Below are 14,408 nucleotides of genomic sequence, written 5' to 3' on the forward strand. Positions count from 1 at the left end.
TATGTTCAATTTCAAAATCGTACTCTTGTATCGATAACCACCATCTAGCAATTCTTGGAACTAAATCACGTTTTGCAAAAGTATACCGGACTGCAGAGCAATCAGTTATAATTTTAAAATGTGAACCAATAAGATAAATACGAAAACGTTTCAAGCTTTCTACTACTGCTAAAGTTTCTAATTCATAACTATGATATACCTGTTCAGCCACCGAAGTCACTCGGCTAAAATAAGCCACAGGTTTAAGTCCTTCATCGTAAATCTGAAAAAATATACCTGCAATACCCTTCGAGCTTGCATCGGTATGAATTTCAGTTTCACGATGCTGGTTAAAGGGCGTTAAGATGGGTCTTGATATTAATTTATCTTTTAACTCGGTGAAAGCAGATATCTGGTCTTTTTCCCACTTAAACGGGGCATTCTTTTTTGTTAATAGCGTAAGTGGCAAGGCAATTATGGCAAAATTTTTAATAAATTTTCTAAAGTACCCAGCTAAGCCTAAAAATTGTCGAATTTCGTGAGCATTAGTAGGCTGTTTAAAATTTTTGACCGTATCTATCTTAGCTAAACCCGGAGACAAACCATTTGGACCTATTTCATGACCCAAAAATTGAATGCTTTGTTTTAGAAAAGAACATTTTTTTAAATTTAATTTAAAACCTGCCTCAGACAATAACTGCAAAACTTTTTCTAATAACTTTAAACCTTGCTCAGGAGTACTAGTGGGGATTAGAAGGTCATCCATGTAAACTAGAACTTGATCAAACCGCAAATTACCCAGAGCTCTGTCAATAGCACTTTGAAATACAGCTGGCGCATTTATCAAACCAAAAGGCATCTTTATATACTCAAAATGACCATCTGGGGTGACAAATGCCGTTTTATCAACAGAGCCCGAGGCAACAGCTATCTGGTGGAAGCCTTGATTACAATCTAAACTTGTGAACTAATATTTCCCCCCTAACATATTTAATTGTTCTTCAATATTTTTCATAGGATAGACTTGTTTTTTAGTTATTTTATTTAATGACCTATAATCACAACATAAACGATATGAATTATTTTTCTTTTTCACTAGAACAATAGGACTAGCAAAATCTGAATTAGATTCTCTTATAATACCTGCAGAAAGCAAGTCATCGATTTTCTCTCTTACTACATCTCTCTCTTTCAGGGCTAATCTATAAGGGCGATAACACACTGGTTTTGACTCATCTTTCAACTCAATTTTTAGCTCACAACCCTTGACCGTACCCAATTCCTCTGTTTTACTGCAAAAACAGTGTTGCCGTTTATTTAACAAAACTAAAAGCTTTTTTTTTATCTCTCTCTCTAACTCACTATTCATATCTACATCGTTCAGGTCTAATCTACTCATATTTATTTTATTTTGTACTAAACTCACCTCGCAACTATTTTTCCCGGACATGTTCGCAGCACATTTGGTGCCTCTGCCCAACAACTTTCCAGCCTTCCATGTTATGGCCTCCTCACCCATATTAGAAACTGGCAGCATCGACAAAGGTCCCCTAACTATAGCTCCTGGTATACAAATCAAAGATTTGCCCAAGCGGAAACATTTTCCATTTACAAAAACGTCTTCTCCATCCTTCACCCCCGTGATATCCACTGGAACGACGTGGGTTGACCGTGGACTAATAATACTATCCTCTTTAAGCAACACAAGTGGCCTCAGATCTTCAGCTTCAAGTGTCAGTTCTTCCAATAAACCAGCAATGTCTTGGCTCAATTTTGCCTCGTCAGAGTGGACCAATAAAGAAATTCCTGTAGCGTTAATAATGGGTTGTCCAATTAAAACATCAAAATCACCCATTGGAAGGTTAGTTATTAAAGCGGATGTTTCTATTTTAACCTCATCAATTTCGATGGTAAATTTAGTTGTTGCCTCACTTACGTAAGTGCCACCTCCAAAAGCAGTTAAAATATTTTTGCATGGAAATGTTGGCAATTTCATTTGGTTTACCACATCGCAGTTTATTATATTTTCCTGGCTACCACTATCAATATATCCGGTTACCAGATGCCCATTGATTTTACAGGATTTCTTGTAAATTTGATTCACGTCTTTGTTTAAAAACTTGACAGATTTTTCCCCAACGTTTTCACGTGACGTGCTAGGAGTAGCAATATTGCGTGAATTTCGTAGGCGGCAGTTTTCCGTTTTATGGCTCAATCGACCACATAGGTAGCAACGTATTGTACTCTTAAAAAGGCAGTCTTTAGCTATGTGGCCCGGTTTTCCACAAATGTAACATTCTGTTGGCTTTTTGGTCTCACCTTCATGCTTAAATCTTTTTGATTTAGGTTCATACGTAGGGCTTTGATAATTTTCTAAAGGTGCTATAAAACCAGCATACAGTTCATCTGTAGTAGTGCATTGGAAAGCACGGGCATTTGCCTGCAATTCTAAGGGTAAACCCTTAATAACGCAGGATATTGCTGCTTCCTTATCCAGCCTGCATTGTTGAATTAGCAACAACTTATCATGATAATAGTGGGTCATTGTCTCATTTGGCCTTTTTTTTCTATTTACTAGCTCTTCCAAAACTGTGGCATAGTCTGTACATCTGGGAAATGCCCTGGTAATAGCCATTTTCCATTCTTCCCACGTTTTTCTGTAGTCGTCAAGACGATTAAACCAGCTACGCGCAGCACCACGTAACTTTTGTTGCATATACGCCGTTTTCTGGTAATCTGTCCAGCCGTGAATCTCACTTAATTGGTCGATTTTCTGAAGCCACCCTACAATTGTAGTACTTTTATCGTCTGGGTCAAAGGTAGGAAGAATATCACCCCGTACAATGATCGTAGAGTTCTCTCCATTATCACTTTCCCTTTCGGTTAAATCAACCTCAGCAACCTGTCCAAATTTCCTCTTTAATGCTTGTTCAACTTTCCTTTCAATGTGCTTTTCCAGCAAGCTTTGGTATAATTATTAAGTTATTTTCATCATCACTCATGATTTTTTTTTATTACAAACACCGAAACACCCTGTATATTACACAATTAATTTTGCCACCTGCACTATCAAACAATCACTTATACGAAAATAGTCTAATTCAGCGAACGACTCTAATACTCCGGCGCGTAGAGTTCATCCCACTTCTGATGTTAAAATTTATAACGAAAAACAAACTCTTTTTGTCTAAATTCAATCAACTTTTATTTAATCTTTAACCGCCACGACTTCATATGGAACTGTTTCTTGTTTCTTACTAAAAATACGCCTTATCCTCTAAACCTTTTTAACCTAAACAAAGTATCAAGTTACAAACTAATATTTCTCGGCTGTCGCTACGTACTTCTTAAGTGCCGCACATCATTACTTTTCCCATAAATAACTGACACTTATTTCGAACCTATATAACAAAAAGATTATTGTCCTTATATTTAAACCGCGTAATAAGTTTATAGAAATTTTCTTACAGCATTTATATACCTAGAAATACTTGAAATTTTTTTTACACGGTATCTGGCAAAATTGAAGCAACTTTTGATTATTTGTTTCTAAAGGTAAACTTAATAAATTAAAGCCACAACTATTTACGGAGAACACCTTTAAAAAGAAATACAAACATAATATTTAAGGCTTATAAATTTTAGTTTTTATGTAAATATCTGATACATTTTTTAAAAAAATTGTATGAGCGCGACAAAATTGGAGCAACTTTTGTATATTTACAAAATTAACGCAAAAATTCTTAATATAAGAATTATAAAATATTAATATTTAGCCCAGTAACCATTGTTTTTAATTACGTCTGGGCATGAAATCAATTAAATTATTAATAACATCATTAATCACCTTCCATGCCTTTTCCACTCCTTCATGTAATTGTGCCGCATTTCTGATATTTTTTGTTCGAATCTGGTTTTCTAGGATTTCCCATAAATTTTCTATTGGATTAAGATTCGGTGACCGAGATGGCCACTGCAAAACTTTAATGTTGTTTTCCGTAAACCGATGCTTTACAATTTTGGCGGTATGTTTAGGATCGTTGTCATATTGCAACACGAATTTTAACGGCATTTCCCATTCTGCATAGGGCAGCATAACATTTTCGATGATGTTTCGATAGTCAAATCGGTCTTATTTCCCTGCAAATTTTTTGCAATGGCCCCATACCATATGTAGGAAAGCAACCCCAAATCATTATATTACCTCCTTTATGCTTCACTGTCAGGTTAACATATTTAGGATGTAGTCTTTTGTCTTCTGGTCGACGTATCGCAATCGGTACCGAAAATGCAAAATTTTGATTCGTCGAAAAACAACACTTTTCTCCAGTCTTTGGCCGTCTAGTTACGATGAGAAGTTGCAAAAAGTAACATACTGTCTCTATTTTTTTTCAACGCCAAGGCTTCTTTGCAGGTCGTCTTGCTTTCAGACCAGCTTCAACCAGACGTCTTTGAATTGTTTTTCAGGGCACACTAGTACCGTCCGCATATTTACAAATGCTAGCGTGTGTTGACACCAGAGTGTTGAAATCGGTGAGGTTTTGCAAAAACAGTACACTTACAAATACTAGCAGATTTGGACACCAGAGTGTTTAAGCCAGCGAGGTTTTGTAGTGGCTATATATGCACAGATGCTAACGGAGACTGACACCAATTCAAAATACCTACCTGTGCGAAAAAATATTTATGTGATTGGATATTAATACACAATTAAACTGTTTTGGAATATTAAAAATATATCAATCAATCAATGCTTTATTATCATAAAATTTAAAATTTTGTTGACAAAGCTATTATTTAAATAAATCATACAAACAAAATATACACAAAGACAAAACAAAAAATACAAATATATAAAAATAAAAAATACAACAAAACATACAAAAAACTTAACAATTTTATAAATTGTTTAGGTCACATTTCCTTAAAATCTATAAAATATATATACATTCACTTGTATACAAAGTCGGCAAAAGGCAGTTGTTTACAAAAACATTATTAGCAAACTACTAATTTGTTTATATAATATACGAATATTATTTATGTACATTATCATAACAACATAAACAAATTTACCAGTGTTTAGGAAGCGCGTGCTTAAAATTACATAACATTAATTATTAAAAAATTAAAAAAAGTCGTTTACTGTGTATAAGGCTCTCTCCAGCAAGTATGATTTCAGAGCTTTCCGAAATTTGGAAAAAGTTGTTATTGATTTGATTTCAAATGGGAGATGATTGTGCATTTTTTTTGCATTATAAAGAATGGATCGTTTAACTAGTTCTGATCGTGGGGTTGGTAAATAAAGATCGTACTCTGCGTTTCTAAGAGGATAATTGTGAGATGGCCTTTCTGACATATCTGATAAGTGCTTGCGGATTAGGCAGACGGATTCAAATATAAATAAGGAAGGAAGAGTTAGTATTTTAAATTTTTTAAAATATTCCTGGCAGTGAGTTCTGTAATTTAGTCTTAATGAATAGCGTATAGCTCTCTTTTGTAGCTTAAATATGCGTTCAAATTGAGTCGCACCACACGTACCCCAAAACGGAAGGGCATATCGGAGGTGCGACTCAAACAGGGCATAATAAACTGTTATAGCCGTTGCCAAACTTAGCTCCCTGGATACTGATCTCAGAGCAAAACATGCAGAACTTAATTTTTTGGATAAGTAATCGATGTGGATATCCCATTTTAAAGAGTTGTCTACCATCAGTCCCAAGAACTTTACGGAATCAACGACCTCCATTCTGTTGTTATTTATTACAAAAGGTTGCAACGCACCGCTAAATGATAATACTCTAGTTTTTGAGACGTTAAGGCACAAGAGATTTGAATCGCACCACGATTTAATGGTGACTAGGTCACGAGATATGGTTCTACGAAGAGCCACCATATTTAAGTTGCTCCAAGAAAAACTAGTATCGTCCGCAAAGAGACAAATTTTACCATTTATGTCCAGATTAGCAATATCATTTATAAATAGAAGAAACAAAATAGGGCCTAGAACTGAGCCCTGAGGTACCCCGCATTCTATTGGCTTGCTTGAAGACGTCATCGAATCAACCCTAACAGACTGATTCCTGTTGTTCAGGTATGACATGAACCACTCGAGAGGTGTTCCTCTAATTCCATAGTGCTGCAATTTATTAATTAGGATATTATGGTTTACACAGTCGAAAGCTTTAGAGAAATCACAGAAAATTGTTGCTGTAGAAAGATGGCTGTTTAGGCTGGAGTATATATTATTAAAGAGGGACAACATAGCATCATTGGTGCACTTGTTACTTAAGAATCCGAACTGATGCGGGGTTATAATTTTATATTTAAACAAAAAGGATAAAAGTCGTTTCTTTACCAGTCTTTCAATAATCTTCGATAATGTTGGGAGAAGTGCAATTGGGCGATAGTTCGAACATTGATCCTTCTCGCCCCCTTTATGTAAAGGAATAATAATTGCCGTCTTAAGGCAGCTTGGAAAGATTCCAATTTGAAGAGACATATTAATCAAGTTGGTAAGATGGTTTAAAGTGATATCCGGGAGATTTGAAAACATTTTGAGCGTTAGACCATCAGCCCCAGATGAAGATTTGTTTTTAATGTCTTTTATTGTGCTGCGTAGTTCTTCTAATGCTATGGGTGTAAGAAAGAAATTATGTAAATTCTCATTAGCGAGATATGAGAGAGGATCGTGGGAAGGAGTTACGGTATTCATGAGATTTTTGGCTACATTTATAAAGTAGTTGTTTAAGTTATCCGGTGAAGTGGGGATTGTGATAGATGGAGAAGCCTTATCCCTTAATTCATTAACAATAGACCAAGTTTCCTTACCAACATTTGCAGAATTAGAAATCCTTTTATTGTAATAGAGGTCCTTGGCTGCCTTTATTGTTTTATGGTAAATTTTTTTGTACAACCTTACGTAATCGTGGAAGAACACACTGTCTGAGAATTTTTTTAAGTGTGATAAGGAGCGTATATTTTTAGAAGACAAGCGTAAGCCTTTAGTAGACCATGGTTTTTTTTGTTTAATTTTGATGGGTCTAAGAGGAAATGAGTTGGATGCCAAATCAGACAGTGACTTTATAAATCGAGAAAACTCAGTGTTAACATCATCAGATAGGAAGTCCCAGTCCGTTCTTAGACATAGATTTTTGAAATTTAGGAAATTTTTTTCCCCAAAGATACGGCACATTTTGCGCGGGACTCTTTTATTTTTGTGATTTAGAGAAAATTTAGTTAACACTGCTTCATGATCGGAGAAACCTGAGTTAAAGATAGTTAAATCAACGAGTTCCGGATCAAAGGTTGATACGACGTAGTCAATGATACTAGAGCTAGTTTTGGTTATTCTGGTTGGGGAGTTAATATGCATAACCATCCCAAATGAATCAAATATGGACTGAAGGGATTCCTTAGCAGCACACACACTGGAGAAGTCAATATTAAGATCGCCACACAAGATTAATTTGCTTATTAAGGGCAGGGATTCTAGCAAGCTTAATAATTTTTGGCAGAAAATTTGCACGTCCGCGTCAGGTGTTTTGTAAATACAAACTATATAAAGGTCAAGGGTATTATGATAGACAATGGAAAATTCGAATACTTTTTCAGATAATAAATTATCAAATTTTGTGACCGCGGAAAAATCGTTGTTAGTGGACATTATCATAGTACCCCCATGAGATAAATTACTTCTATTATATCTAGCTAAAGTGGTATAGTTTTTAATAAATACAGGCTCATCAGTCTTTAACCAATGTTCTGTTATGGCAACAATATGTGGAAAGTTTAGCTCTTCCAATAAAAGATGTAATTCGTCTGTTTTATGTCTTAAGGACTGAATGTTAATGAGAAATATATTAAGCTTGCTAACGTCCATTTTTTTAGAGGGTGCTTGATCCTCTATTCGCGTCGTTTTATTTAAAAATTTTTTGACTTAGTTGGAGAAAAATAATTAGTTTGACCTTCTCTAATTTTCTGGAGCCGTAGGAGTCTTTCTGAAGAGAAGAAGGATCCAAAGGCGGAGAGGTCTGCTTCAATTTCAGCCGAACCAATACCATAGGCATTATGAAACCGACAGTATAATTTTCTCAGGGAGTCCATGTCAGTGGGAAGTCCTTCTGCGGCAAGCATTAGTTTAATGCTAGTTTTCGTGTGCCCTTCAAAGCATGTACTCGCCGGCAGGTCGTGGAGGTATGCCAGGTAGAGCCTTAGTGATTTTAAAATTGAAGGGTCTCTCAGTCTGGCCAATAGGTAACGGCTATTCTCAGGATCAGAATTTTGGGACAGCCTCACTATTGGCGGAGTCAACGGATCCATAAAGGGCTCGTCTTCGTTCATCGTTTTTTTTTCTATTATTATTTTAGAGGGTTTCCGTGCAAGGGACTTACTCGCAACGATTGCTTCCTTGTCTGAAGCAATTCTTAAAGATCTCTCTGGCGTAGCAGTGGCTTCTGGTGGTGGCTGAATATTGGATGTTGGTGAATCTGGATGGGTTGAAGCATTCAATTTGTAGCCATCTACAATTGTACCTGCTGGCCACATAGTTGGGTCTTTTAAAGTTTTTAGGTGCTCCTTTTTTTGCACGCCAACTTTGAAGTCTGAGTCTGGACAGTCCTTGTTCTTCAGCATAGGAAAGCATCTAACAAAGTCCGTGGTTTTAAGTTTCTCCTTGACGTAGTGTGCAAGTTGATTTGCTGTATAGGATGAGGGGATCCTAGACACAACCACGTATTCCCATTCCTCTTTTACAAAAGATTTGGAAGGTGGAGGAGTGGTTTTGTTTATGGGAGTCTTCACATCTATAGGCTTTTCCAGATGCTCGGTCTGCGTTGAACAGGATTTTTTTGGTTTCGGGAGGCTACTTCCACTACTCGTGTTTCCCTTAGAAGTTAAATTGTCGATGGAAAGTGCCATTTGGTTAACACTTTTTCGGAGATCACCCATTTCCTTTGCGAGCTCTTCCCTTGATGAGTCGTGTATCTGGACCTTAACAGAATCTCCATGATTATCCAGGAGAATAGACGAGAGATTAAAAATGCCTTGCTTCATTTCCCTGATGGAATGGAATAAGGTTTCTTTTCCGTTTTCAGGAGTTCTTGTATGGAGGCAATGAATTTCATCTATTTTATCGTATAAGGTCTTCCATTTCGAGTCATGGTAGCTCAGAATGTCGTAGATCTCAGATAATACAGGGAACAGTTCGTTGTTCTTTTTTAGGCACGTTCCCAATGCTTCAACAATTTCAAGGGGAATCTGACTTTTTTGTAGATGAGAGACTTTGTCGTGCAAGTATTTGAGTGTCGGAGAGTCACAGACATTGCAAAAATATCTTACATTGTGGCACTTCTGCTGATAAAGCGCTTTTGTCATTGTCTTGTCCAGCCCGGTGCAGTTCATGCAGAAATTCCGGCGACACTCTCCGCTGCAACGAAGTTTATATTTATCCTTATCGGATACGGTTTTTTGACACGAATCACATTTGAACTCAGTCATTTTTTTATTAAGGTGAAGAAAGAAAAGAAATATATAATAATAAAAAATGTAAGATTGTAGACTAAAAAGTTCAAAGACAAAAACACTTATGTAGGGGTCAATGCTAATTGCCAAAGTCAAGTTCAGTTAAGCGGGAACAAATTTATAAACAGGTAGCACGCGCACAATAACCACTAGCCGCGTCGTCGTAATGTTATGATGGTTCAACAAACTATGTTGACAAAACACGTGTATTAAACAGGAACTACTTTTAGATCAGGAACAATAACAGTCAAGCGGAACTATTATTTTTTGCAGGAATCACGCACAGCAGAAACGTCAAAAAAAAAAAAAAAAAAAAAAAAAAAAAAAAAAAAAATCAAAACAGAACAAAACAAAACAAAACATCAATCCGGCAGAGCCAACGAGTGGAAACACGACCGCTTCGTACGACTGCTGCAGAACTAATCTATATATATACAGATCTGTATATATACAGATCGTGTTTGCGTTCGTTACTTATAGGAGACCGCATAGAGGCGAAATTTTGCAACGTCGCGCGTGTACGAGTGCCTGAGACAGAGCACCGCCCCGGCCGGCCCGAGGACGGGATTAGTAAACATCATAAAATATGAACCTACGGACTCCGTAGTTTCATATTTCCGTCAGGTATCATCATATGTCCGTAGGTTCATATTTTATGGTAAACATCTGACTTTCGTGGGAGCTACGTCGTTTGGCGACAAAATGTCCCAAAATATTACGCGAAAATCCAGGCATTTTTAAAATATTTATTCTAATGCGGGTTTTACAGACATGACAATGTGTAAAACCCGCATAAAATTGTCATCTTAAAATGTTTAATATGCTGTGTTTTATGCATAATGAAAATTAACGCGTTATTCTAATAAAAAATAAAATATCAACTCTGATAAAAATATAATAAAAAATCAGAAATAAAACTCTAATAAACAAACTTAACAACATATCATTTTTTAAATAAAAGGCTCAAATGAACCGCCTTCTTTCGCTAAACAAAAACTTAACCTATCGTAAAAGCTATTTCGCACCTTCGACAATTTTATTCCGCAACTCCTCTAAATTTCTTGGCCTACTAAATTCATGCTTGTAAATGGTCTGCTTAAGGTAACCCCACAGATAAAAGTCATTTGGAGACAAATCTGGAGATCTAGAAGGCCATTTAATATCGCCAGTCCCACTAATAAGGCGGTTAGGAAAAGTATTTGTTAAAAATTCTTTTACCCTAGCCGCGTTATGAGCAGGACAGCCATCTTGTTGAAAATAAACCGATCCCAGGATTCCCAGGTCTACATCAGGTAGGATTTGAATGGCACAATAACGAACTATGGAAGGATTGCATTCGCCATGTAATGGAAAAGAATATTCACCAGAAAACAAAATATTTTTTTAAAAATATTCGTTTTCATTTGCCTTTTCCATCATGGTTTCACAAAATTCCATTCATCGCCACTGGTCTTCAGGAAATTGTTCCTGAGTTTTTGAATACTTGAAACATTTGTACCCATATTTTTTCTAGATACGAGCAACAGTTTTATTGCTCATTCCCAGTCGAATCAAGTTCTAGGGTACTGCAAACCATTTCTTTCCGCCGTTCTACCCTGGACCATTTCAACAGGTGGTTCTTGACGTTTTGTATGGCATTTTTTACAATCTTGAAGACAAAAAGATGTCTCAAAACTTGTAACCACATTTAAAACCGTTTTTGCACAAGGAATCGGTCTATTCTCAAATGTCACTGAAAACAAATCTCTACATTGTACTGCCGAATTGAAAGAAATGTTGACTGTCGTCTGTCGATAGTGTCAACATTGAATGTTGGCGGTTTTCACCGATGTTTCCACATTGTTGTCAAGTTAAACTAAAAAAATATTTTGGGTGTTTTCCATTTGTTAAACTTTTTTGCATTTGTGCATTTTCATTTAATTATTACTAATTTGTAATTTACATACAACTAAACAACAACATAAACTGTATAATATCCGTCTAATTTCTTTTGATATAAACCAGCATGAACGCGATAGCCGCCATACAATATTTAAAATCAGTGTCAATATCCGTAAGCATCTGTGCATGTATAGCCACTACAAAAGCTTGGTGATTTCGACACTCTGGTGTCCAAATCTGTTAGTATCTGTAAATGTACTGTTTTTGCAAAACCTCACCGATTTCAACACCCTGGTGTTAATAGCATCTGTAAATATGCGTACCGTCCCTATTGGCCAAAATTTATAGAGCTGACATCTTAGAATCACTTCGACTTATCCTCTTTATACGCCGGTCTAGTTTTTTAAAGGTTTTTCTGTGGTGGCCACCTCTTACCACGAATTCGAAATTTCTTATTAGTTTTTGAAACATCTTTTCCGACAGAAAATTGTTTTGATGCAATTATTTATTGGTTTGAGAGGCGCTTTATATACGTATTTATAATGCGGTCTTTCAGATCAATTGATAAATTAATTTCACAAGGCATACTTAAATAAGAAGGAATGCGAATATATTATGCACTCAGTCTTAACAAAATACTAATATTACATTTTTGTAAAGCTTTAATTTTGTTCGAAAAAATTATCAGCATATTTTGGAATGTTGAAACTATTTATGAAGATAAATGACGCATTTAACACATTTGTCTGAACTAAGCTGTTGCAAGATCAGAATTCTTCAACATATCTTCAACATAATTTAATATCGAACTGAAAATATGGGTCAACTAATAGGTTTATAAAAGTTCCTTTAATTTTGTCCGATACTGTATTCGGCTTTACAAAAAAGTAGTACATTTTCGCGAAACCGCATTTCGCCCACTCGTTCAGCACAAAAGCACCCAAAATGGGATACCCTTTATATCTGACAAAAAAAACATTTCTATTGGATTCTAATTCATTTTGGATCTATAAAGCTGATCTCTTCCTTTACTTTTAGTTGATGTAAGATAGAAGAGTACCTATATCTTAATATCTTAGATAATCAAAAGGTCTATGTGTAGAGAATTGTAAATCTTTTTAGATTAAAACCAAAGATATATACAAAATAATTATAAAACAATATTATATTATTTATTTTAATATCACGAAAAAATATGACAGAATATACAAGTGACTATAATAAAACATATTATACTAATTGCCTCTATAAAGAGAAAGATTTTTTAAGTAAAAAAATTATGCATATACTATAATATTACTCTAAAACCGAATACATACGTACAAAAATGTATTCAGAACTATTTATAGTTTCTAAATGTTCAACCCCCAAAGAATGTCTTTTATATTATACCTAAAATAGTTGTATAAACATAAATAATATGACGATCTAATCCTAGTATTAATAATGATAATAATAGTATTTTTAAACATATTTTTTGACGATAAACAAACTTTTAACTAAAAAACATACCAAATCCGAATCTAAATTACATTCCTAGATTATCTAAAAACAGGCCCGTACGCAGATCCTTAAGTTTAGGCAATTTTGCTTTAATTTTGGAATTTTTTTTTTAATATAAATAATTTTATAACATGGCACACGCTAAACTAACAGTTATAAAGATAGTAGGGTAGAAGTCCATACTTTTGCAGAGGACTGGAAATTTTTAGTACATGATTTCTGTTTTTTAGTATCTGATTATGGCTATTATAAAAGTCTAAATGCAATAGCCAAAAAACATTGAAAACATTGGTTTAAAGATGTTGCATTTTATTGTGGCGAGAACATAACCTTTATTATAAAGATTATAAATAAGAAATAAGTAGTTATTGACGATTATAAGTAACACAAAAATAATAAAATAAATTTATTATGATATTTATTCTAATTATTGTAACTGATGTTTTCACATTGTTGGCAAATGATCTTCGTATGTATCTTTGTTTTTTTATTAGATTTACGGATTTCTAATCTATATAAATCCATATTTCTTTAGTATGTATCATTTACCACCTTTGTACATATTTTGGAGATAATGCTTTGACGCTGCGCCGCTAGATGGCTCTAGCTACCTCAATTTAATTATCTCTCAATAATATTATTTTTACTGTTTGGTATAATGGTTAAACGGCGGCTATGAGGATGCTTTCTCTCCGTTTTGTCTTGAGAAATTAAACAAACGTGTTTGGGGAGATCGAAGAACGACCTCTCCTCCGTACGTACGGGGCTGTCCATAATAAATGCCTAAGTGCGGATATACACGATCCGGTTTCAGCGGATATACGCGATACACACTGCGTAGCAAACGGATATGCACTAAGAAAAAGTCCAAAATTGAATTGCTTTGAGACTTTTATAGAGAGATAATGTCTTCATTACTAATAATTATTTGTGATCTTGAAGCAGATCTTTTACGAGAGTCAGTATAACGTAAACATATTGAAGGCATCCATATTTTGAAATCGGTGTAGAAAAAATCGACAAATTTTATACAAATGTTCGGCAGTATAATGATAAGTTTTTCAATTATTATAGAAAAAAAATTGTCAATAAAAATGAAATCATTTGGCGAATTGTTAACTGCGTTAAAATAATATATTTAATGTAATAATTTCGGTGAAAATGACTAAAAACGCGCGTTACAACCTGAACGTGTATCGCGATACACTTAAGTACGTGTGTTGGCTAAGGACCCTCCCGTCGGCGTCGCCTGTTGCAGCCGCAACAGTCTGCGTTGCTCTTCCGTCGATGCGGTACCACGAACGTATAAATGTATGTACCTGGACTGCTAATGCATATGGCTACGATACCCAAAAATTACCACTGCATGGTGGCCGCCATTTTTATAGGGTTTGTGTCCTTTTGATGTTCGTCACTCTGAAAATTTTTAGTGTTACCAACAAAAAATATATTAAATATCGGTAATGAAGTTGACGACGCTGACGTTTGACGTGTAAGTATAGCGTATTGCCTGGTTTTTGGGG

This window comes from Anthonomus grandis, chromosome 11 (assembly GCF_022605725.1).
Source record: "Anthonomus grandis grandis chromosome 11, icAntGran1.3, whole genome shotgun sequence".
NCBI lineage: Eukaryota > Metazoa > Arthropoda > Insecta > Coleoptera > Curculionidae > Anthonomus > Anthonomus grandis.